The sequence below is a fragment of the Bacillus rossius genome, chromosome 6, assembly GCF_032445375.1.
Source record: "Bacillus rossius redtenbacheri isolate Brsri chromosome 6, Brsri_v3, whole genome shotgun sequence".
In the NCBI taxonomy this organism is placed as follows: domain Eukaryota; kingdom Metazoa; phylum Arthropoda; class Insecta; order Phasmatodea; family Bacillidae; genus Bacillus; species Bacillus rossius.
In genome coordinates, this window is record NC_086334.1 from 37,113,213 (window position 1) to 37,138,056 (window position 24,844).

Sequence of the window (24,844 nt, forward strand, 5' to 3'; positions counted from 1 at the left end):
TATCTTCTGAGAGCCTTACTGAAACATAGTCCTTCTTTCCAGGGCACAATAGAGTAAATTCATCATCTTCGTAAAATGCAAGTACTCTTTGTTTTATTTCATCCAATAGCTTCTTTCCCTGTTTTTTTTCCAGACATTGCCAACAGACCACCTTCTTTCAGCTTCCTTGCTTTCTTCACCATTCTTTCAGAAACATAATTTAAGTGGTTGGCAATTCACTATCTTTGATGCTGATTTTGTCGCAGCGTTCTATGTCAGGTAGCTAAAAAAGGGCAACTTTTAAAGTAAATTTTCTTACCTTAAACATTGAGACACAAAGATGAAACAAGATGATTCTTAAAGCAAAAAGGCTGCTCTTTCTAACCATGCCAGAAAGAACTCAATCAGAGAAGATAGTTTTGTGCTATGTCAGTTTAGAAAAGGGTAAAATTCAGTGGGTAGAACAAAAATCCCTAGTTTAGAGGCAAATAGTAGTAGGAAAATACCGGTTCTGGGACAGGCGCAGGATCCAGGATCCGGCGGCCATCTTGGATGACGTCATCTAATCCGTATGCTAATCCATGCTAATCCGTATGCTAATCTATGCTAATCCTTGCCAATCTATGCTAATCCATGCCAATCTATGCCAATCCGTATGCCAATCTATGCTAATCCGTATGCCAATCTATGCCAATTCGTATGCCAATCTATGCTAATTCGTATGCCCATCTATGCTAATCCATATGCCAATCTATGCTAATCCATATGTTAATCCATGCTAATCCATCCGCCATTTTGTATTTCTAGAAATTTCCACCAACTTCGAATTGTGACGTCACCGTTGCACTTTTCGTCACGGCCGCCATCTTGGATTCGAATTTTTTTTTTTCGAACTTCAACTTTTCGAAATTCGATGTAATCATCAGCCGCCATCTTGTTTCGTCTGCTGGTGGCCGCCATCTTGTTTTCGTCTGCTGGTGGCCGCCATCTTGTTTTCGTCTGCTGGAGGCAGCCATCTTGTGACGTCATATAGTTCTGTTGGTCGCCACCAGATAGCAGCAGGGATTATTTTATTTTTTTCTTTAACTAAAATATTTTCAGTGCCGAGGCTGGGATTCGATCCATGGGACGTGAAAACGTCCAGGATGTCGTGGTTACGAGGCGGACGCCTTGACCACTAGACCACGAGACCAATTGGGATATGGTGGAATAAATAATCTATATATGCTACGTACTGACGGCAAGTTTATGATAAATGGGGGGAGGGTGTTTTTGCCTTCCTTAATGCATACCTAAGGCGCCACATTTGAAATTAAAATTATTATACAGCCGCCATCTTTAATTCCAGCACAGACTACCAGATGGCGCTAAATTCAAAAAATTAGTTGCCAGAGGCGCCGCCATCTTGGTTCTCAAGTTGGCTGGTAGATGTCGCTAGTATCGCGCGCCAAATTCAAAAATTAGTTGCCAGAGGCACCGCCATCTTGGTTCTCAAGTTGACTGGTAGATGGCGCCACCGTCGCCATATTTTAGTTCATACAATCGATACCAGATGACGCCACCATCGCCATCTTTAGTTCCTAGTGTTGCTACCAGAGTGTGCCACCATCGCCATCTTTAATTCTTAAAGTTACCGCCGGAGCGCGCCACCGTCGCCATCTTTAATTCTTAAAGTTACTGCCGGATGGCGCCAAGTGTTATGTAGTCAGTCTAGACAAGTCGGGATAAGTTTGGAACCTGTAGCTATATTATTATTAATTAATAATGTATGTTTATTAAATATGATAGAGTATTTATAAAATATTGGTGTTGTGTAGAGTCTCTCTCTCTTCTTCTCGTAGTGGCGGAAGACATCTCGAAGGTAGTGTTAGAATTTATGTATTAAAGCAATCACTCTAGCTGAGGAGGTTAATAACTTATAGTTACAATTCAATAATATCGGCAATTAAATGTTTTGAAATTAAAGCAAACAACGTAAATGTTAAACACATATTTATTTAAATCTTATTACAAACAGCAAGGGATAAGAAAAATCACTGATTTAAAAGAATTAAATAATGAGTAATAAAAGTACATAATATTCACACACTGCACATCATAGTGACAAAGTCAACATAACCTATTTACATAAACCAGAGACCCAATACCTAAATATTAAGCATAACTACAAGTTACATAGGATATAATATACTCTGAAATACATATTAAAGAGAAAATTGATATAAATAATATTATACTTTGCTCAATAGTTCCAGAAGTAATGAACGTACAGCTACACGAGCAATCTCAACAGTTCTTTCATCACTAGTGTTTTCTGTAGAACATACTTGAGTGGTGTCTTCACTGATCGGACCTAGATGACTGAGATCTCGGGTTCGACTCTTGCGAGATGTAGGAAGGCGAAGCTGACGCCTGCGTTTATGCTGGACTGCTACTGATGTAGTAGGTGCTGGCGATGTGGGACTCATCTGGGTACAGCTAGATGATGTCTGGACTGACGAAGTCTGACCACATGCAGATGCTGGCGGTGACTTAATAGCTGGTTGGTTGAATGCATGTACGAAAACCTCTTCAGGCGTTGCAGGGAGAACTGTATCGTCTCTCATCATATTCACACTACAATGTCCATAGCCCAGACAGTTGATAACTTCTAGAGGTGTATCTTGAGGTCCTGGGTTTAAAACCTGTTTCACGTGAAACACAGCGTCACAACTCTCCGAAAAATGTTTTAAAACACCGTCGATCCACTCACTATAATCAACAGTGCCTAGCCCAGGCGTTACACTGGAGTATATCCTGTTCGGTTGAAAGTTAGACATCTTGGTTAACTACTTCTGCTGTAGGTCCTTACACCACCACAGTTTCAGCTCGACTGCCATCGCACGAGGCGAGGGTCGTATCACTTGGATACAACATTCCAACACGGTGATCAACCATCCAAGCCCTAAGCATGCTCGCATTTTGTCTTGAGATCGAACCTGGACATGTATTATTGCACGTGTACAATTTATTTAATTCTTTCAATGATGGACAGTCATATTCTGCTTGTACATCTAATATTAGCACATGATGCTTACAATAGTTAGTTAGCCACCGTTTCTGCTCTATTCCTACAACCAATACAGGTCCGGTGAAATGACTTGCCAATATGTTGGGTATTGAAGCATAAGGAAAGAGTCCGTGTTCCCAATGTAAACCATGAAAATTTCTAGTGAGCCAAGCATTTGTTTTTTGATGCTTCCTGGTGAGATATCGCCATTCAAATGGAGGTTGAAAGTTACATGTTATTACATTTCCTTCTTCATCTGCAATGCTAAGTTCCTTGATAATAAACCCATACTGACTAGAGAAGCCTTGGAGGTTTACACATTTCGTCATGGAGGTCGAGACGAGACTAAGCCGGTAATGTACTGTCAGGTCTTAGATAATGGACGACACAATCTACCTTGTTGCAGGATGTCTCGATTATGTCCGGAGCCTCCTCGTCACAATCACTGGCCCAGTGATGACCGAAGTTGCAGACCTCTAGTTGAAGTAACCATCCTCGGTGACGTAGTGCACACGGCAGAATCCTGGAGTTACTTCCGCGTACTTTGCAGTTGGATCGAACAGCATTTGCTTGAATTTGTAGCAGCAGCTCTATACCCACACGACTATGTGTTGACTGCTGTGTCTAGGGTGTTGACCTCAATTTATACCGCTAGGACCCCCCTCCAGTCCAGTCACGTGTACCGTTGCTTCCGTTGTTGTCCCCCCGCCTTGCTGGCGGCCTCCAACATTCGAACGAGGTGATCAACCATCCAAGCCCTAAGCATGCTCGCATTGTGTCTTGAGATCGGGCCTGGACATCCAAGTTACATAGAGTATAATATACTCTGAAATACATAATAAAGAGAAAATTGATATAAATAACATTACACTTTGCTTAATAGTTCCAGAAGTAATGAACGCACTGCTTGACCAGTGACAGGTGTAACTAAATATTAAATATATTTTATATTTTATTTTCCATTACCTTTCGTGGAATTTATTAATCATTCACTCTACGAAAAACAACTCAAGACAATATACCCGACCATCGAATTAAATACAGTACCGCTATGCCTTACATGAAAGTCTAATTATTCGATAATCTGAATAACCTATAAATCATTCATGTACAAAGCCACACATACAGGCCAATTGTCTATGGACCATGAGACCGAGTCATGACAATATCAGACGTATAGGTTAGAATTTTCAGAACCGCAGGACCTTCTTCGTCTTTAGATAATTACAGTCATTTAGACCATCATGAAATCTTAATACATACTAAAGGACCAAGCAACCTTGAAAAATATTTTAGTAACACCAAGAGGTTTTGAACTAGTAAATATTCAGTCACTACATATTTTACTATGCGCAATCAACAAAAAGGAAGCACCATCAACGAAAAGGCAGCACATTTGTAAACACCATCAACAAAAAGGAAGCACAATCGGAAGCACATTCATAGAAAAGGAAGCACAATCGGAAGCACAATCACAAAAAGGAAGCACATTTGGAAGCACAATCACAAAAAGGAAGCACATTTGGAAGCACAATCCACAAAAAGGAAGCACATTTGGAAGCACATTCAACGAAAAAGGAAGCACAATCATAGAAATAACGCACAATCGGAAGCACAATCAACAAAAAGGAAGCACAATCGGAAGCACATTCATAGAAAAGGAAGCACAATCGGAAGCACATTCATAGAAAAGGAAGCACAATCGGAAGCACAATCACAAAAAGGAAGCACATTTGGAAGCACAATCCACAAAAAGGAAGCACATTTGGAAGCACATTCAACGAAAAAGGAAGCACATTTGGAAGCACATTCAACGAAAAAGGAAGCACAATCAACAAAAAGGAAGCACATTTTGGAAGCACCATCATCAAAAAGGAAGCACATTTTGGAAGCACAATCACAAAAAGGAAGCACATTTGGAAGCACAATCCACAAAAAGGAAGCACATTTGGAAGCACATTCAACGAAAAAGGAAGCACAATCATAGAAACAACGCACAATCGGAAGCACAATCCACAAAAAGGAAGCACATTTGGAAGCACATTCAACGAAAAAGGAAGCACAATCATAGAAACAACGCACAATCGGAAGCACAATCAACAAAAAGGAAGCACATTTTGGAAGCACCATCAACAAAAAGGAAGCACATTTTGGAAGCACCATCAAAAAGGCAGTACATTTTGGAAGCACAATCAAAAAAGGCAGCACATTTGGAAGCACATATACGACAAAAAGAAGGAAGCACATTTTGGAAGCACCATCAAAAGGCAGCACATTTGGTAACACAAGTTACGAGAACTAAGTCTTAGTTAGAAATCAGAATGCAAGAAATAAAAACATTAAATTTTTACTTTTAATATTTAATTTATTTCTTAAGATTATACAAATAGAAGTAAAATAAGCCATTATTGTATGTAGCCAGCTTTCCTCAGTTCTTCGAGTATGAAGGATATTTCTTTTATGCACGAATAGTTTCCTGCACAAAGCGAGCCATGTAGAAGTCTTAGCCGGTCAACCAATAAGTTTGGATCTTTCCACGATGTGTAATCAATCTCTTCTACCACCATCTCACTTGCTTGTTTATTATAAATACTTTTAATATCACAATCGTCCCAGTGATCATAATAAGCGTTAATAGATTTATTTATTTTAACACGTCGTTTCCATCGTTTCGGTCTCAGGACACCGTTACATTCTTCGATCTTGTCAGCGTTAGGTGCTTCATCACAGTCTATGCTTTTGTCAACAGCCTCAGAGTCACTGTAACAATCACTGTAGAAGGCATCCTCTTCACCCAGATTACCATATGAATTCGATATCGATGATGTCGAAGTGCCATTATCGTCTTCATGCTTCCTTTTTAGGAGTCCATCATCATTTTTACAAAGTAAGAAAGATCTACTTGAATTCGGCTGGAATGTATTCTCACTTTTCACGTTAAGGATTCTTCCATTGTCTTCATTATTCCATAAATCATCATCGTCCTTCAATTTAAGTTCTTCGTCGAGATCGGAAGAGCCACGAACAAAATCTCTCTCAAGACAAGGAAAATTATTGTCGTAATGCACATCACTATTCCTTAGTCTAGTAGATCCATCGTTGTACTCTGGCTTGTAAGCAGGCTTAACGTTACAAGTTCTGTCATGTCTTTTTAAGCTCTCTCTCCGCGTAAACGACTTGCTACATCGAACGCAACTTATCCTATTGCGTAGTGGATTTTTAACACAGTCATTCTTCTGGTGTTGTCTTCCATTCTTACTCAAGATAAATTCTTTGCTGCAAAACTTACACCTGTGTCCTTTCGATACAGCGACAGACACCGAATCAGGATTCATATTAGTTACTGTGACTAATGTTAGATACAAACAGACAGTTTTCCAATTGGAACCATTACTTAAATATATTTTTTTAAATATTTCTTAAGCGAGAGTTATCTCATGCAAAGGTACTTGTTGTAAGTAGTTCTGCTTTTCAACAACAGATGACACCACGTATTGCTTGCAGGTAAATATTATTTCTTTCTTTCATGCGGGATGCAGGATTCTCACTAACGATCGCAATACAGGGATGGCATCGCTAGACTCCAAGGAGAAGGTAGTTTGTTCATCCAGTTAGTGTTTCTCAAATTTCTCAGGGTATATATTATTATTTGACTTAATAATGATTTTTTTTTAATTACACCTAATAAAAATAAAATAGAAGCACTCATAGAAAACCATCAGGGATGATGTCGTTTATAAACATCATAAATTAACATTTTTTTTAAAAAAAAGTCCAAATTTAATCATGCTTAAGCAACATGAGAGTTCTAGCACAAGCGGGCTTGTGAACTCTTTGCTTAAGCAACATGAGAGTTCTAGCACAAGCGGGCTTGTGAACTCTTTGCTTAAGCAACATGAGAGTTTAGCACAAGCGGGCTTGTGAACTCTTTGCTTAAGCAACATGAGAGTTCTAGCACAAGCGGGCTTGTGAACTCTTTGCTTAAGCAACATGAGAGTTCTAGCACAAGCGGGCTTGTGAACTCTTTGCTTAAGCAACATGAGAGTTCTAGCACAAGCGGGCTTGTGAACTCTTTGCTTAAGCAACATGAGAGTTCTAGCACAAGCGGGCTTGTGAACTCTTTGCTTAAGCAACATGAGAGTTCTAGCACAAGCGGGCTTGTGCTCTCTTTGCTTAAGCATGATTAAATTTGGACTTTTTTTAAAAAAAATGTTAATTTATGATGTTTATAAACGACATCATCCCTGATGGTTTTCTATGAGTGCTTCTATTTTATTTTTATTAGGTGGAATTTAAAAAAAATCATTATTAAGTCAAATAATAATATATACCCTGAGAAATTTGAGAAACACTAACTGGATGAACAAACTACCTTCTCCTTGGAGTCTAGCGATGCCATCCCTGTATTGCGATCGTTAGTGAGAATCCTGCATCCCGCATGAAAGAAAGAAATAATATTTACCTGCAAGCAATACGTGGTGTCATCTGTTGTTGAAAAGCAGAACTACTTACAACAAGTACCTTTGCATGAGATAACTCTCGCTTAAGAAATATTTAAAAAATTATATTTAAGTAATGGTTCCAATTGGAAAACTGTCTGTTTGTATCTAACATTAGTCACAGTAACTAATATGAATCCTGATTCGGTGTCTGTCGCTGTATCGAAAGGACACAGGTGTAAGTTTTGCAGCAAAGAATTTATCTTGAGTAAGAATGGAAGACAACACCAGAAGAATGACTGTGTTAAAAATCCACTACGCAATATGATAAGTTGCGTTCGATGTAGCAAGTCGTTTACGCGGAGAGAGAGCTTAAAAAGACATGACAGAACTTGTAACGTTAAGCCTGCTTACAAGCCAGAGTACAACGATGGATCTACTAGACTAAGGAATAGTGATGTGCATTACGACAATAATTTTCCTTGTCTTGAGAGAGATTTTGTTCGTGGCTCTTCCGATCTCGACGAAGAACTTAAATTGAAGGACGATGATGATTTATGGAAGAATGAAGACAATGGAAGAATCCTTAACGTGAAAAGTGAGAATACATTCCAGCCGAATTCAATTAAATCTTTCTTACTTTGTAAAAATGATGATGGACTCCTAAAAAGGAAGCATGAAGACGATAATGGCACTTCGACATCATCGATATCGAATTCATATGGTAATCTGGGTGAAGAGGATGCCTTCTACAGTGATTGTTACAGTGACTCTGAGGCTGTTGACAAAAGCATAGACTGTGATGAAGCACCTAACGCTGACAAGATCGAAGAATGTAACGGTGTCCTGAGACCGAAACGATGGAAACGACGTGTTAAAATAAATAAATCTGATAACGCTTATTATGATCACTGGGACGATTGTGATATTAAAAGTATTTATAATAAACAAGCAAGTGAGATGGTGGTAGAAGAGATTGATTACACATCGTGGAAAGATCCAAACTTATTGGTTGACCGGCTAAGACTTCTACATGGCTCGCTTTGTGCAGGAAACTATTCGTGCATAAAAGAAATATCCTTCATACTCGAAGAACTGAGGAAAGCTGGCTACATACAATAATGGCTTATTTTACTTCTATTTGTATAATCTTAAGAAATAAATTAAATATTAAAAGTAAAAATTTAATGTTTTTATTTCTTGCATTCTGATTTCTAACTAAGACTTAGTTCTCGTAACTTGTGTTACCAAATGTGCTGCCTTTTGATGGTGCTTCCAAAATGTGCTTCCTTCTTTTTGTCGTATATGTGCTTCCAAATGTGCTGCCTTTTTTGATTGTGCTTCCAAAATGTGCTGCCTTTTTGATGGTGCTTCCAAAATGTGCTTCCTTTTTGTTGATGGTGCTTCCAAAATGTGCTTCCTTTTTGTTGATTGTGCTTCCGATTGTGCGTTGTTTCTATGATTGTGCTTCCTTTTTCGTTGAATGTGCTTCCAAATGTGCTTCCTTTTTGTGGATTGTGCTTCCGATTGTGCGTTGTTTCTATGATTGTGCTTCCTTTTTCGTTGAATGTGCTTCCAAATGTGCTTCCTTTTTGTGGATTGTGCTTCCAAATGTGCTTCCTTTTTGTGATTGTGCTTCCAAAATGTGCTTCCTTTTTGATGATGGTGCTTCCAAAATGTGCTTCCTTTTTGTTGATTGTGCTTCCTTTTTCGTTGAATGTGCTTCCAAATGTGCTTCCTTTTTCGTTGAATGTGCTTCCAAATGTGCTTCCTTTTTGTGGATTGTGCTTCCAAATGTGCTTCCTTTTTGTGATTGTGCTTCCGATTGTGCTTCCTTTTCTATGAATGTGCTTCCGATTGTGCTTCCTTTTCTATGAATGTGCTTCCGATTGTGCTTCCTTTTTGTTGATTGTGCTTCCGATTGTGCGTTATTTCTATGATTGTGCTTCCTTTTTCGTTGAATGTGCTTCCAAATGTGCTTCCTTTTTGTGGATTGTGCTTCCAAATGTGCTTCCTTTTTGTGATTGTGCTTCCAAATGTGCTTCCTTTTTGTGATTGTGCTTCCGATTGTGCTTCCTTTTCTATGAATGTGCTTCCGATTGTGCTTCCTTTTTGTTGATGGTGTTTACAAATGTGCTGCCTTTTCGTTGATGGTGCTTCCTTTTTGTTGATTGCGCATAGTAAAATATGTAGTGACTGAATATTTACTAGTTCAAAACCTCTTGGTGTTACTAAAATATTTTTCAAGGTTGCTTGGTCCTTTAGTATGTATTAAGATTTCATGATGGTCTAAATGACTGTAATTATCTAAAGACGAAGAAGGTCCTGCGGTTCTGAAAATTCTAACCTATACGTCTGATATTGTCATGACTCGGTCTCATGGTCCATAGACAATTGGCCTGTATGTGTGGCTTTGTACATGAATGATTTATAGGTTATTCAGATTATCGAATAATTAGACTTTCATGTAAGGCATAGCGGTACTGTATTTAATTCGATGGTCGGGTACATTGTCTTGAGTTGTTTTTCGTAGAGTGAATGATTAATAAATTCCACGAAAGGTAATGGAAAATAAAATATAAAATATATTTAATATTTAGTTACACCTGTCACTGGTCAAGCAGTGCGTTCATTACTTCTGGAACTATTAAGCAAAGTATAATGTTATTTATATCAATTTTCTCTTTATTATGTATTTCAGAGTATATTATACTCTATGTAACTTGGATGTCCAGGCCCGATCTCAAGACACAATGCGAGCATGCTTAGGGCTTGGATGGTTGATCACCTCGTTCGAATGTTGGAGGCCGCCAGCAAGGCGGGGGGACAACAACGGAAGCAACGGTACACGTGACTGGACTGGAGGGGGGTCCTAGCGGTATAAATTGAGGTCAACACCCTAGACACAGCAGTCAACACATAGTCGTGTGGGTATAGAGCTGCTGCTACAAATTCAAGCAAATGCTGTTCGATCCAACTGCAAAGTACGCGGAAGTAACTCCAGGATTCTGCCGTGTGCACTACGTCACCGAGGATGGTTACTTCAACTAGAGGTCTGCAACTTCGGTCATCACTGGGCCAGTGATTGTGACGAGGAGGCTCCGGACATAATCGAGACATCCTGCAACAAGGTAGATTGTGTCGTCCATTATCTAAGACCTGACAGTACATTACCGGCTTAGTCTCGTCTCGACCTCCATGACGAAATGTGTAAACCTCCAAGGCTTCTCTAGTCAGTATGGGTTTATTATCAAGGAACTTAGCATTGCAGATGAAGAAGGAAATGTAATAACACGTAACTTTCAACCTCCATTTGAATGGCGATATCTCACCAGGAAGCATCAAAAAACAAATGCTTGGCTCACTAGAAATTTTCATGGTTTACATTGGGAACACGGACTCTTTCCTTATGCTTCAATACCCAACATATTGGCAAGTCATTTCACCGGACCTGTATTGGTTGTAGGAATAGAGCAGAAACGGTGGCTAACTAACTATTGTAAGCATCATGTGCTAATATTAGATGTACAAGCAGAATATGACTGTCCATCATTGAAAGAATTAAATAAATTGTACACGTGCAATAATACATGTCCAGGTTCGATCTCAAGACACAATGCGAGCATGCTTAGGGCTTGGATGGTTGATCACCGTGTTGGAATGTTGTATCCAAGTGATACGACCCTCGCCTCGTGCGATGGCAGTCGAGCTGAAACTGTGGTGGTGTAAGGACCTACAGCAGAAGTAGTTAACCAAGATGTCTAACTTTCAACCGAACAGGATATACTCCAGTGTAACGCCTGGGCTAGGCACTGTTGATTATAGTGAGTGGATCGACGGTGTTTTAAAACATTTTTCGGAGAGTTGTGACGCTGTGTTTCACGTGAAACAGGTTTTAAACCCAGGACCTCAAGATACACCTCTAGAAGTTATCAACTGTCTGGGCTATGGACATTGTAGTGTGAATATGATGAGAGACGATACAGTTCTCCCTGCAACGCCTGAAGAGGTTTTCGTACATGCATTCAACCAACCAGCTATTAAGTCACCGCCAGCATCTGCATGTGGTCAGACTTCGTCAGTCCAGACATCATCTAGCTGTACCCAGATGAGTCCCACATCGCCAGCACCTACTACATCAGTAGCAGTCCAGCATAAACGCAGGCGTCAGCTTCGCCTTCCTACATCTCGCAAGAGTCGAACCCGAGATCTCAGTCATCTAGGTCCGATCAGTGAAGACACCACTCAAGTATGTTCTACAGAAAACACTAGTGATGAAAGAACTGTTGAGATTGCTCGTGTAGCTGTACGTTCATTACTTCTGGAACTATTGAGCAAAGTATAATATTATTTATATCAATTTTCTCTTTAATATGTATTTCAGAGTATATTATATCCTATGTAACTTGTAGTTATGCTTAATATTTAGGTATTGGGTCTCTGGTTTATGTAAATAGGTTATGTTGACTTTGTCACTATGATGTGCAGTGTGTGAATATTATGTACTTTTATTACTCATTATTTAATTCTTTTAAATCAGTGATTTTTCTTATCCCTTGCTGTTTGTAATAAGATTTAAATAAATATGTGTTTAACATTTACGTTGTTTGCTTTAATTTCAAAACATTTAATTGCCGATATTATTGAATTGTAACTATAAGTTATTAACCTCCTCAGCTAGAGTGATTGCTTTAATACATAAATTCTAACACTACCTTCGAGATGTCTTCCGCCACTACGAGAAGAAGAGAGAGAGACTCTACACAACACCAATATTTTATAAATACTCTATCATATTTAATAAACATACATTATTAATTAATAATAATATAGCTACAGGTTCCAAACTTATCCCGACTTGTCTAGACTGACTACATAACACTTGGCGCCATCCGGCAGTAACTTTAAGAATTAAAGATGGCGACGGTGGCGCGCTCCGGTGGTAACTTTAAGAATTAAAGATGGCGATGGTGGCACACTCTGGTAGCAACACTAGGAACTAAAGATGGCGATGGTGGCGTCATCTGGTATCGATTGTATGAACTAAAATATGGCGACGGTGGCGCCATCTACCAATCAACTTGAGAACCAAGATGGCGGTGCCTCTGGCAACTAATTTTTGAATTTGGCGCGCGATACTAGCGACATCTACCAGCCAACTTGAGAACCAAGATGGCGGCGTCTCTGGCAACTAATTTTTGAATTTGGCGCGCGATACTAGCGACATCTACCAGCCAACTTGAGAACCAAGATGGCGGCGCCTCTGGCAACTAATTTTTGAATTTGGCGCGCGATACTAGCGACATCTACCAGCCAACTTGAGAACCAAGATGGCGGCGCCTCTGGCAACTAATTTTTTGAATTTAGCGCCATCTGGTAGTCTGTGCTGGAATTAAAGATGGCGGCTGTATAATAATTTTAATTTCAAATGTGGCGCCTTAGGTATGCATTAAGGAAGGCAAAAACACCCTCCCCCCCCATTTATCATAAACTTGCCGTCAGTACGTAGCATATATAGATTATTTATTCCACCATATCCCAATTGGTCTCGTGGTCTAGTGGTCAAGGCGTCCGCCTCGTAACCACGACATCCTGGACGTTTTCACGTCCCATGGATCGAATCCCAGCCTCGGCACTGAAAATATTTTAGTTAAAGAAAAAAATAAAATAATCCCTGCTGCTATCTGGTGGCGACCAACAGAACTATATGACGTCACAAGATGGCTGCCTCCAGCAGACGAAAACAAGATGGCGGCCACCAGCAGACGAAAACAAGATGGCGGCCACCAGCAGACGAAACAAGATGGCGGCTGATGATTACATCGAATTTCGAAAAGTTGAAGTTCGAAAAAAAAAATTCGAATCCAAAAAAGTGCAACGGTGACGTCACGATTCGAAGTTGGTGGAAATTTCTAGAAATACAAAATGGCGGATGGATTAGTGTGGATTAGCATGGATTAACATATGGATTAGCATGGATTGGCATATGGATTAGCATAGATGGGCATACGAATTAGCATAGATTGGCATACGAATTGGCATAGATTGGCATACGGATTAGCATAGATTGGCATACGGATTGGCATGGATTAGCATACGGATTGGCATGGATTAGCATAGATTGGCAAGGATTAGCATAGATTAGCATACGGATTAGCATGGATTAGCATACGGATTAGATGACATCATCCAAGATGGCCGCCGGATCCTGGATCCTGCGCCTGTCCCAGAACCGGTATTTTCCTACTACTGCAAATATCTGCAAAATTTAATAAGCTTAGAAGCTGCTCTTTTGGCAAACTGACAGCAGCTATGGTCTTGATTAGGTAGCAGAAGCACAGGCATTCCGGCAACACTGTTGTAAAGTTATGGACCGCAAAAGTCAGCTCTAAATTTAAGGTAATGAATATTTTTGCCAACTTTGGGAGGTGCTAGCAATAAATGTAAGCCTTTTGAATAAGTGATACTCTTACCATTGTGTAGAGCACAAAAAGTTCTCCTAGGTTACCAATTTTCAGGATGCTAGCTGCTGTAGTTGTGCCACAATAGCATTTCAAACTTGCCATTTTATTCAGGCGCACGCTGGTGTTGCAACGACCATCTTTGTGCAGGAGCCTCTAGAACCCAGACTATACTGCCAATCAAACTGAAATTGTGTGTAACATCCTCCTAAGTATTGGTATTGACTTACCCCAAATTTCATCAAGATTGAAGATGGTCACAAAAAATTTTTTCTCAAATTTAGACCACTTGACATGGAATGACCCCATAATAAGAACTGATAACACACACCTGCATCGTATTCTTTTGAAGATGTCTACCGAAATTAGAACGCCGACATTATAAATCTAAGCTAGTTAACTTTAATTATTTTAAAATTATCAATTCTAAAGCAACACCTGACGTTCTCCCTCTAGTCCAAAGCCAGTTCCAACGGTCGCTCAAGTTTCAGGTAATACTGCATTAATTTAAGAGATTCTCTTTTACAATTTCAAAATTAAATGAAAAACTGCAGGCCCAAACAAATTCTGCGGTGCCATTAAACTAGGCATATATGAACGTATACTACTGTACTAGCACATGTGTATGTTCACACTGGATTCGCGTTCCAGAGTACCCTGGTTGGAATACCAGTCCCGCCATGGTGACTTCTGTGTTACACAGCTTCCCGAAATCACTAGGCAAAAGATGGGATGGTTCCTTCCTTGCAATAGACCAGGCCATGGCATATTCCTTCCCCAGCATCCCCGATTGGTAATGCGAGCAGAAGTCTCCAATGACCTCGCGGCGATGGGTCTACCAGGGCCATCCAGAGGGAGCGTCAATGAGGAATCCCAGAAAGGGGGGGGGGGGAAGACCCGAAAAATCCCTTAAATCCGGGCACCAGAGGGTTTTGTTTTGTGTCACATCTCAGCTCTCGATATAAGACTTTTGTTAGGAGTAATTACATGAATGGAACGGAAGTCGCACGGAAAGGAATTGTGTAACCACAGTGATGCCATCTGTGATGGATGGCGCGGACCAAAGTTCACATAGTCATAGGTAAACTGTAATATTTTTAACTGTTTAATGAATTTTAATATGATGGGTAGTATTTTACCAAAATTCCTTGTCGAAAATCAGGTCCAAAGCCAGGGTTTAGGTTGTTTTTTTTTTTCAAGTTTTTTTCTCCACTTTTTATTGGAGCCGTATAATTTAATATTTTTAAAATTAGGTCTGTTAAATCAAATTATTAAATAGGTTACGTAGCAGCGGCAGGTGCGGAAACTACGTGTTATTCGCGTCAAGATATGTAGTTGAAAACACAATTTGCGTATACATTTATTACGCTCGGCATTATTTTGAAGAATTCCACGTTAAATTTCGTGTCCGTGTTTCGTATTATAAGAGTATTGGCAACATGAGAACATGAAATAGCACGTCGCCGAGGATAGATGTTGCACATCTCTGGCGAGTACTGAAAGAACTCTTGTTTTCTATTAATTGTGAGGTTTGAAAGGCGTACATTAGATAATGGGGGTTTCCGTCGACGGCCCTGTCGAGTGTCGACGCGACGACACGAAGTGTGGACGAGCGCATGAACTGGGACGGACGAGCCCCGAGGAGCGGTCATCAGCCGCAGCAGAGGCGCGGCCACTATCGCACTTCCGGCGATAACTCCCGGCCGGGCGACACGAGTGCGCTGTCGCCGAGTAACGACACTCCGGCGACACCGAGCACCGAGACTCGAGTCAAGTTGGCGACCACCCACTGCAGTTACCGAACCAAAAATCAGCCAGTGATTAGTGCCTAATAAGTGCTCATTTAAAAACAGAATTTCGTGATACATTAAATAAAAATAAGTTTTATTAATAGTAATTGGAATTGGCAAGATAATACTTTAAATAATTTCATCGCGATACCCCACTGCTGGTTAACATTCATTTTCGTAGAAAAACCCAGGTATAAACAAAGATGAATACACTAACGAAAGGAGAACAATCCAATATCAGCAATGTCAAATGCACGTGCTGTTTCGTCTGACTAAATCCCTTCCAGCGGAATTATCTGTTATACATAACATGTTTTACTTCAAAATAAGAAAGGAATAAGCCTTGAAGTGGCAGGTTTACTCCCCGTGAATCATCTTATATATGGCATTAAGTTAAATAGGAACGTTAACACCGCACTTTCCATTCTTGAAGTCACCCTTTAGTTTCCAAAATAACGCGGATTTTTTTTTTTTAATTTTCATTAATTTATTTATTACAGGAACTCTCCATCCTCTGTCAGACACTCGCTCAATTTTTTTCTTCTAACCCCGCACTCCGTTTTACGTACATTGTTTGCACAATCACGCTCATTTTTTTTCAGAAAAAAATAGATATATATCAAGCTTGTGTGCTAGAGCTTTCTAGTGTCGATGCTACCTGTGGCGTTTCAGCTATATTTATTACTACATGAAAAAAAAATTAAAGATACAATAAAGAAAATAAAAATTACCCTTACTATATTAAAAGTGAAATATCTTAAATGAGCAAATAAAATTATGCCTTGCTGAAATATTTCTAGATCGTATTGTCCGCTACAACTTGTAGCATACGATGACTGGATTGTAATACTGCGCACAGACACTCCACAAACTCGCAATTCTCAACTCAGCAAGAAACAAGAACTTGGACCGGGAATCGAAACGGGAGATTTTAAGACCCACCAGTCGAACTCCCGAGTGTGCATTTTCGGAATTATCCTTCCAACAGGCTGCAAGCCGTTTCCAACCAGGAGATGAAAGACAAACATTGTGGCGCAGCGTTTCAAAAGGAGCGCCTCGCGCTCATATTTGCAGAAGATTAGGACTCACAAACTCTACAAAGCCCTACTGATAACACTCGTGCGCCTACTCTCGTATAAATGTGTTGAGTGGAGCCAGACCCACGATACGTTTTTAATGGCTAGGAACAGGTCGTCATTTAAGATTAGAACTAGATCGGTATCTGATCGCCTTCGAACCTATAACTTTCGTTCTTGATAAATAAAAACACCCATGACAAATGCTTTCGCTTAGGTTCGTCTTGCGACAATCTAAAAATTTCACATCTAACGTCACTGCAATACTTAACTTCAAACTGAAGTGTTTTAAATTCGGGTCTCTAAGAGAACAAAATATATATTTATTTTAAAATTCACAATGCGTGACAGCTGTGTTTTATCTTTGCTATTCATATTTTCCGTTGTATACCAGCGATTTTGGTCATAACTATACAAAGAAACAATATTAAGACAGATCCTTAACTTTTATGAAATATTAAAAGAAAATACGAAATACCACACACACATCCCAGATGGTGAGAGTCTTCAATAAAAAATTGTGTATAACTGTGTTTTGCTGAGACTACGTAGTAGTGTCAGACCCCTAAAAGCTTTAGATAATGGAGAGAAAAAACATTTTGGCTACCGGTGTGCTATTTCGTAATTTGAAAACTGTTCATCCGATTTATGCTATCTACAACTATCACGCGCATGCGTAAAACCATATCTAATTTCTAACTGGTAAATTGATAAGGGTGTCACGGTGGTTTAATTTCCGCAGATTATTTGCCTCTCACTGTGATCGCAGTTAGAATCCCGGTGGAAAGCGTGGCGGACGTTGCCCTGGGCTGGCGGGTTTTGTCAGTGCCCCTACCCGTGGCCACGGTGGTATAGTCCGTAAGATCACTCCCCTCTCACCAAGGAGATCAGAGTTACATTCCCAGCGCGTTCCAATCCGGATTTTGCTCAAGTGGAAAACATGGTGGACGTTGCCTTAAGTCTGTGGACTGTCAAGGAAATTTTGTTTCCCAACACGCAATTCATCTCGGCTCCATTCACATGGCTTCACTCCTCGTCTCTAATGGCGATGATAATAAATCCCCCCCCCTTTTTTTTTTCCCCTAACACACACACAGCTGAAGTAAACAACGTTTTCACTTTCTTGTGCAAAAACCTACGCGCAGCCCGTCAAAATGAACCCCAATCGTGCCAATAAATAAGTAAAATTAGCATCCATAAACGTGCCTTTGCTTTGGCAAAAATAGACTAATTTGACTTATAACTCGGATTCAGATGTTTCTGAGTGTAGCTACTTTAAAATTAAACTATGCTTTCTTTAATAAACTTGATTGATTGATGGCATCTGCTATTTTCGATCAGTACTGACGACCATCTCAAGTTTTCTATTTGAAAATTTTTATTTTAGTTATCTGAAATAATTATTTAACACCAAGTCTATGCAATTTACATACAGCTATATATGTACGAAGACGGGTGCTTTCTAAGGGATTCTGTAATATCGCGGTAAGAGAAGTGGGAAGAATATTAATACAAAGATCTTAAAAATACATGTTTGAATACATTTAAAAAATATAAAACGCTATATTTTTTGGGGCCTAATCAATGTTTTCTCGATATTTTCCAAAATAGCGTTCAAAGAATTGTGTCTGCCGACAATACGTTCTACAGTGGGGCAGGTTATGAAGGTCGGCCAAATCTCTGAAAAAATAACAAAACCAAAGCCTAAGAATAGTTTTAAATTTTCGAAAAATATATCTACAGCATTTCGCGCTGTCGATTATCACGAAAATAGTAAAATTTCGTACATCACAAAACGAACAATGGAGGTAAGAAGAGTTGGTGTATATACATTTTGGCCATGTTAATACTTGAAGTCAAAATGAGAACAACCCTTACCCCCCCCCCCCCCACCTTTTTTTTTTTTTTTTTTTTTTTTCATATTTGCACATCTAATTTCTTGCATTTGTGTTGGTATTGTGTTTAAAAATATTAACTACATGATGCCATCTTTAAGATTCTTCGTAGCGACTTGTTTTCAAGCCATTAAACAAATTTATACAATATTAGCATTTATACAGCTACGATTTGTTTTGATATCCAATTGCAACCAGTTGACCAACTTCAACAGACACCCAAACCACAAACATATCTCCATGCACAGAACATTAATACCTGGTACTCAAACATGGACTAATGATGGGTATAAACAGCGCGGGTAATGCGCAGTAGAAAATGCTTAATTTTAAAATCGAACTGTCAAAACCAAAACCACATTGACATGGCGGACGCATCAGCTGGTACGTAGCTCTGTGTATATCAAATATGTCTATGGCGCAACGCTGGTAATGGAGGAGGGGGTGGTAATGACTGTGTCAATAGAAATTTACATCAGTATGATTAATTAAAATCATTCTAAAGTTAAAAGAACGTTATATAAAAAATACTAGCAATTACAATGCCATACACGTTTACGTAAGTATCTAATCTTAATAGATTATATACCTAGTGAATAATTTTTGTACGTCTGTCAACCCTCCAACATCCCCACGAAGGGTTCACTACTGGCCGATAATAATTCATATTAATAAATAAACTGAAAGTAGTAACAATGTGGCCTGATCGATTGCTTTCAGAAAGATTGCAGCGACTCTAAACAAAAGAAGCAAACGTCTCTTGCGAACAGCTGTACCCTGGGTGGGGCCTCTGAAACACATGGAACGAAGGACCTGTCACGAACCTGCACGACTGTATACGAAGTTAACCGATGCCCGCTAAAGGAAATTTATAGTCTTGTGAGAGAGTAGGGGTAAGATTATGAGCAGCTTTACTTTCCTTTCAAGGCAATATCGTGCCACAAATAGATTGGCGCACTAATGCCGGCTGACGTCTGTGTTATTAAGTTATTGTTGATGGGGCAACTTAAAACGTTTGAGCGAAGCGAATAAACTTTCCTAGTAGCTCGTACCACAATAATTATTCAGAGTTCAAATTGATTTCTGCACGAATGTGATCCGGTATCGAATCTGTTTGAAAGTGTATGAATATGAAAGTGCCATTACCACTACAGTTAAGTAACACACCAAAACATTAGCACCTTCAGTTCGGCATTGTAACAAATTAAAATTAGAAAGTAAAAAATCTAATTTGATATAACTTATGTATATTATTTTAAAAACGGAACGTTTAAATCAATATACTTTAACGAGTAAGTTTTCCAAGCTAACAGTAGTTATGACAGGAAAACGAAAAGACTTATAACTTTTTTATTGCCAATGCAACTGCTATGAATTAAATTAAAATGATCTTTAATAATTAACAAACTACTACGACAATATCCCTAGATATTAGTTTCTTTTACATGAAATATACTAAAAAAGTGGAAAAATACTTCAATACAAAAATAACTTAAATAGGGGGATGATTCATTCCACTTAACTATAAAAAAATTAATTTTACTATCAACTTTTTACATGAGAATCTTTTCTCCCACTTTTTGGTCCTAGATTTTCATAACAAAGTCATCTTAAGTTATCTTAAGTGAGTATACAGGAACTTTATGAAATTAAATGCGCAACACATTAAGCCGTGTATTAATGTTATAAACATTGTAAACATTCCTTTAAGAACGTCATGCGTGTGGTGGACAGAATGTAGTCGGCACAGAATGCAGCTGCCACGTCCCTGCCCGGCCATTGCCTCCGGCAGCAAAACCACACCCAAACCTGCACGGCATTCGCTGCAGCTGTCACTTGACATTCCGGACGCTCCAGCCTCGCGTACAAACATTGCATTCAGCACGTCTAAGCAAGCGTTTACTTACTTGTGTGATGACAGGACAATCTACAAATGAAGCGAAGTGGCTTTTCTTGTAGTTGCAGGCACAAATAGAATCAAGTTAATGCACGAGCAGCAACTTCTCCGACCGCAGGCAGTTCGCGACTAACAAGAAAGCGCCGGCTTCGCTAGTGGAGAAGGACACGCGATGAATCACACACTTGGTTCCGCCGGTGTCCGCTAGGAGTGCTACAGCAGACGCTAGACGCTTTCAACCGTAGAGTGAATATTGTGATAGAGCGTGCACGTGAGCTTCGCAGTTTCGAATTTGTATACAACATTGAAGTCTTATTTTTATATTTGCTAAAGGCCCTGTCACACTGTCAAATATTTGTCTCTAATATATTTGACAATACAGCTGGAGAGGAAGTATTGGACGGAAAATGGCTTTCAAACTTCTCCATCAATATATTTTGACAGCTAAACTTAAATATGTTTTAAATCATGTCATGATATCAAAGTTTATTTTTGATCTGAGTTATCTCAAACTTATCAATTTTTTTTTCTAAATTTATAAATTAAAGGGCCCTCCCTCACCGCCAATGCATCAGGACCTCCACCATCAACGGAAACAACGACATCACCACCAGCCTCCAAGGACTTATATAGTTGGACGAGGCCTCCTCCGGGCAAACCATTGTGTTGTATATAACTGTAAATGTATTTCCTATGGATGTATAGAGTGTCTCCCTCCATGTATGTATTTTCCCAACTGTGCCTGACAGGAACATTTTGGCAGGGTCCCCCATTAAAAAAAAAAAAAAAATGAACATGTATAAATTTTAATCACAATAATATTCATAATAAATTTAAGTTATAGACACGTAATTTAATTTTTACGCACACAATGTTTTTGCATACAACATTAATTTAAAAAATATTTTTAATTATTTGATTGTTTTAACCTTTTTAATCGGCCATGTGCTCTTCGCAATTTTTAAGAATTGTTGAGACGAAAACAGATGTAATTTCCGTTTTTGCTAGGAACGATTATGATTAGCCGATCGTATCCAACATCCAGCGTATTTTAGAACCAGTCCTATGTGCTAGATTATATGATAGAAAACCATGTTATCCAACATGTCAAACATGGCTGCACTAGTGGCGTTTTCGGTGACGTCATAACCCTCCAATTTTATTTGACATATGTTGGAAGGTGTTGAAAGCGAAAATTTGACAGTGAGACAGTTTCTCGACAAAATGTTAAAAAAAATTATCGACGTGTACCTAGCTGAAGGTACTTAAAGTTACTGATGGCTCTGTATGCCTGTATTTTTATGAAGAAAATGTTTTGTGTTTGGTTATCATTACATAACTATGTAATACATCAACTGCAACTTAATACTTTATAATTTACATGTGGATGAGGAATTTTAAAAATATTTTTTGGAAATTTATATTGACAAATCTCTTAACTTAAAAAGTCTATATAATTAGGTACATTTCTATGCTTTCAACAAAGAGAATCGTTGGAATCAAGTATCAAACTTTTGACCTGAAAATAAAATGTTAATGTAGATATATATTACGTCCTTGCAGTAAGCAACGAGTGGCTTAAATATATATATATATATATATATATATATATATATATATATATATATATATATATATATATATATCACAGAATATAGTTACCAACTCAATCACGTCACACAGTTAAGCACTAAAATACCAAAATGTAGTTGAATACCGACCCGGTACTCGTAAAATGAGTTTGGCCGGCTATTGGGATCGTACCTACCCACTATCCACTTACCCTGGCTGTGTGTTAGTGGAGCATGTTATCACCGACATATTGAGCGGGAGAAAGATCTGAAGGGCCAAACTAAAAGAAAATATTGTAGTATGTGAAAAGAATAATCACAGAATCTGCAAATTGTATATGTCAAATTTTAGAACCGATTAATAATATATATGTTTATATCAGAAGGAAAAAAAAATTGAAATTTTGTGCGAGTTTTCCCCTTCAGAAATCCGATAAAAAATTTAAATAAAGTAATTTAAATAAAGTAAAGAAGCTTCAAAATTAAAAATTATAACAGCCAAACATTCTACACACTTTTACTGCAGTCATAGATAACCATTTACGTTTTAAATACAACTAACGAAACATAGGTCTAAATATTATCTTTGAAAGATTTGTGCAATTGGGAGTGCATCACTTGATGTAAGCTGTATGTCCAAAAGCTTACGTAAAGTCTTGATAGATCTAAATCTCAAAAAATCTCTTACTTGTAACAGGAGCTCTATACATTTACCTAACTGATTTCCGATTATTTTCCTATTATAACACACTACAAAATTTTCTGAAACATGTATCCTGGGCCTTCTCCCGGTGTTGGAACCCTTGGGGGGAGGAAGCTAAACTTGAACAGGATCATGAGAACCCCTCGATGCCGCGGTAAGACAGCTGGGAAAGACATGATTGGTGGGCATCCCACGCTATAAAAGACGACAACGCCCGGGCTTTGATCCAATGCTGAGATCTAGCATGGACTGAGTGACAGATCGAGAACGAGGCCCTGACAGAAAGAACTGTGGGCCTTGGCCTACTGGCGACAGTTCAGTGGGCTAGTCGTTTATGACTGGCTACTTCTAGCCTGTAACAAAATGTGGGTGACGATTTCGGTACAGACTTATCTGTTGCGAGTGCTGGTAGGCGAGTAGCTGAAGGTTTTCGTGGCTGGCAAATGGATGTACAGAGCTCTAGCAGTGAGAAATATTTTATTTGAAAACTGCCTATTCTGGAACAGCTCTGATTACAAAAAGCACTTGAGAAACGTTTTACTTTCTCGTTTATTTCGAGAGTGAAAAAAACAACTAACATGAATAACTTTAATTTTAAGTATGGAAAATATGGCACACATATTTACTTTGTTACAGCAACGTACACCATTGTATTTATTATGAACTAAACCGTAAGTTCAACCGTTCTTTCAAGTCCCACACGAGCTGTCGAATAAAAGGGTAAAAATATTATTTTTTTTTTTTTTAACTTTATTGCAACTTGTCCCAAAGAGCTGAAAGCTCATGCTGGGGGACTATACATACAATGTACAACGTATATACAACAACATAAACACATGTATCCGTATGGTTATCAATATCAAAATAGCCTATACACATACATTATTACGTTTTACCACGCACGTCAAATACTAATGACAGTAATATCTATGATTATTACAAACATGTTCAGGGTCTCATAAAACTTTTAGTAATATTTAGCAGTAATAGTCATAAGAAATTACAATAGAAATAACACATATCATACTCAAAAATATTAATTATAAATAGAACCCTTTATCTGTCTTTTTTATATTTTTTTTATCATTATTAAACTAATTAATTCTTAAGGTTTTTTCTTAATCATTAGTTATTATTGCCGTTAATGTTTACATGCAAGTAGATAATATCTTTTTTTTATTGAAGCTTTTAGATACTTCATTATAAATCTTAACTAGGTTGTTTCTGACACTATTACTACCAAAAGATGATGTATTACATTGCACTATGTGTAATTTACTCTCTCCTCTCGTTTGATAGTTATGTACCTCCGAATTCAGGGTGAACAGTGTATTTAATGATGTAAGACCATTAAAATGTTTATATAGGATAATAATATAGATGAGTATTTTCGGAGGTCTTTTAGCTGTAGTATGTCAGTTTCGCTATAAAGTTTGATTGTTGGAGTAAGGTAGTCATGCCCATACAAAATCCTAATAGCTCTATTTTGCAATACTTCCAACTCATGCAGATGTATTTTGTTGCACCACCCCCAGATTACTAACATGTATCTAAGATGTGATTCTATGAGGGAGCTATAAATAGCTTTCAGTAACTTGGAGATATCGTGCCTCTTAACCTGTGCATTATTCCAATAATTGGTGTTATTTTGCCCTTAACTTTACTAAAATGTTTCTCCCATGTGAGTTTGGAATCAATGACCAGTCCAAGATATGTTGTTGATGATACTTGTTCAAGTATGCAGTCATTATAAGTTATATTTATGTTATTTTTTATATCTTTGTTACTTACTTCATTAAAAATCATATAGTTTGTTTTGTTAGTATTCACTGTTAACTTGTTTTCCTGAAACCATTTTTGCAAAATATTCAGATCATATTGTATAATTTGTTTCATATCTACATCAGGCTCTGCAAAATAAAAGATACTTGTATCATCTGCAAATTTGGACATTTTTCCCTTCACTGGAAATTTCCCGATATCA

The 24,844-nt window shown here is 38.4% G+C and overlaps 1 protein-coding gene across 3 annotated transcripts in view; it reads right to left on the bottom strand.

Annotated features, from left to right (window-relative positions):
* LOC134533039 (thymosin beta) overlaps positions 1–20,810 on the bottom strand; it is a 40,557-nt gene extending 19,747 nt beyond the window's left edge. The window contains exon 1 of one of the 3 annotated variants that reach the window (XM_063370208.1): positions 20,597–20,810. The gene's annotated coding sequence lies outside the window, so the exon portion shown is untranslated. The remainder of the gene's footprint in view (positions 1–20,596) is intronic. The other 2 variants (XM_063370206.1, XM_063370207.1) reach the window with 2 other exon arrangements.
* Positions 20,811–24,844: the final 4,034 nt, after the last annotated feature.